Here is a 2825-nt window from a genome sequence, read left to right on the forward strand (position 1 = left end):
AGTGATCATGTATTCTTACCATGACATCTTTTGCTATTCCCTCTGAAAATCGAATTGATTGGTCCACCATCTACAATTGCATGTATGTAGGGAACAAAGGTTCACTCACCAAATAAGTATTCAAACATTTACCTTGGACATTATATTGGCACCTGACCCAATGTCACCAGAAGGTCTTGATGGAATATTCTTTGTCCAAGTGTACACTCGATCATCGGCACACCAGGGTCATCCTTTTGGTAAGTATGGAAGCGAGTAGGTGGTCATACTCTGATCGGAGTTTGTTGATCATATTGACTGATTCTTCTTGTGGCTGCCTAGCCTTGTTCTTCCTTCTTCTCTGATGTTTTTCTTTCTTGGTCACTGTGTCTCTCTTTGGACAGGTACGGCGTTGTGGATGTCTAGGAGATTGCAAGATATGATTCTTGAAAGAAACTTCTCCTTTTTATCCTTGATGGTGAACCAATCTTGGCACTATCCGCGTAGATGATGGCTTTTGCATGTGCTTAGGAAAGGTTGACCCAAGATAATGGTGCCCTTACATCTCCCCCCTGTTTCTAAAACCACAAAATCTATGGGAACATATGATTGTCCCACTCGAACAATGGCGTCTTCAAGAACTCCCTTAGGGTAGCAGAGCGACTGATCTACAAGCTGTAAACAAATGTTTGTGTACAACAAAGTATCTCCATTAATTTGATCATAAATTACCTTAGGCATAATGTTGACACTTGCTCCGAAGTCACAGACAGGTTCTTGAAAAATGTGAGGTCCAATGGTGATGGGGATGACAGGTCTTCCTAGATCGCTCTTCTTTTTGGCAAGGTATAATCTATCCACCTTCCTATTGATGGTTGTATATAGTAGTATGTTGTATTGATGAATATCGACAAGATTTGCAGTTTCTAGATCTTCCAGTTGCCCCGGAATCTTATCTTTGTTGGTCGAAGGAACAGCAGCAGCCAGCTAGCTATTGTGATTCTATCATTTATTAAAGCTATGCTGGTTCTTAATGGCAGAGGAGAGGTTATCCATTTTATTACTCATATTTTCTAATATTCTATCATTGGAAGCTAATTTCCTAGAAATAGCTCTCCATAAATTTAGCTTGGCCAGAAAATCAATTCTCTCAAGGGTGGTTGATTAAAATTATTTAAATTATTACTTTGAGGGTTACCTTGGTAGTTTGGCCTATGTTGTTAATTCCATCCTTGATTTTGTTGAATATGAAACTAATTGTTGTTGATGAAGTTTACATCTTCGTGGGTTTTAGGATAGTTGCTCCCTGAATGCCCAGTGTTTCCACACTCTTCACATGTCATGCGGGAATCATGAATGTGCATGACTTCTTGCGTCTCATTGGCTCAATCTTCAAGCTTCTTTATCAGCAGATCCATCTTAGCAGATAGCATATCTACCTCCTTGAGTTGATGCATACCTCCACCTCTCTTGCAAGTCTAAAGACGTTCTTTATTCTAGCCTTGGTGGAGGCCATATTCTCCACAAGAGCTATTGCAGCTAGTATGGTGAGTGAGAGGAATGCACCTCTAGTAGCAGCATCCGTAGTCTCACAGGTACTATTAGGTCAACCCATGGTAGAAAGTCTACATAAGTAGCCAATTCTCCATCCCATGACGAGGACATTCTGTAATGTAATCTTGAAAGCGTTCCCATGCCTCAGAGACAGATTCATCATGTTGTTGCTAAAACTTGAAATTCTCCCATACAGAGCATTGGTCTTACCTAGTGGAAAGAACTTTGCTAGGAAGGCAGTGGAAGTAGTTATAACATGTAGTATTTCTATCTTTGTTGGCTGTAGAACCATTGCTTTGCCTTCCCCAAAAGTGAGAATGGGAAGAGGTAAAGTAGTATGGCATCTTGGGTCACTCCTTTGATGGTGAAAGTGCTACATATCTCTAAGAAGTGTTGGAGATGTGCACTCGCATCTTCATGTGCCTTTCCACAAAACTAGGCTTGCTTGCACCGATGTTGATGAGGGCTAGCTTGAGTTAAAATCCATTGTCTCCGACATTGATCGTCGGTCCTAGTACAGATGTTGGCCATAGTTGGAGCAAAGAACTCATGAAGAGTCTTGTCAGACATGGCTTCAAATTTAGGTGTTAAGTTTTCGCCTTATCTGGTTGTCTTTTGACTCTAAAGCTGAAACTTCTTGAGTTTAGCCTTAGTTCTCCTGAAGTAATGCTTCTAGGATCATCATCGTAGTTTGTTGGAAGGTCAAAACCGGTCATACATTACCCTGCATAAGATACACATGTAGACAACACAAGTGTAAGCATGCTTAAGCAAAGGTCAATGGTTATCTTGATCACATCAATAAGTATAAGTTTATCAATACTTCCTTTTTTGCCTAGCTACCTTTCCCAACAATGGTGTTAGAAATGCTTGTTGACATTCCTTAGCATCGCTACTGAGAACAGAGTTGAATCTAGTCCCTAGCAACGGCGCCAGAAATGCTTATTGGTATTTATTAACTTATCACTTGTTTTAGTAGTCACCTAATATATGTCTACTTCTCTTAACATTACTTTACTAGGTTGTCATCCCTAGTGATGATGCCAGAGATGCTTGTTGGTACTACCTAGTATTACTACTAGAGTAGTTCTTTATTAATTTATGTGACTAGAAAGAATATATAGATATATATTAATGAAAGGGATCTGCAAGCGCACAAATAATTATACCATTGTAGCACTTCACCTGGGAGTATTCTAGGTATCATTATTTATATTTTTACCATCAGGGAAGGTCTGGCAAGGACATGTATTGATAACTTATGCTATTGATGAAGAAGTAAACCATAACCA

At 39.6% G+C, this 2825-nt stretch overlaps 1 non-coding gene across 1 annotated transcript; it reads left to right on the top strand.

Moving 5' to 3' along the window:
- The first annotated feature begins 1626 nt into the window (after positions 1–1626).
- Positions 1627–1734, top strand: LOC136511313 (small nucleolar RNA R71). Its single transcript, XR_010772679.1, has one exon. It is a non-coding gene; the product is annotated as a small nucleolar RNA R71 (small nucleolar RNA).
- Positions 1735–2825: the final 1091 nt, after the last annotated feature.

This window comes from Miscanthus floridulus, chromosome 1 (genome assembly GCF_019320115.1).
Source record: "Miscanthus floridulus cultivar M001 chromosome 1, ASM1932011v1, whole genome shotgun sequence".
Lineage (NCBI taxonomy): Eukaryota > Viridiplantae > Streptophyta > Magnoliopsida > Poales > Poaceae > Miscanthus > Miscanthus floridulus.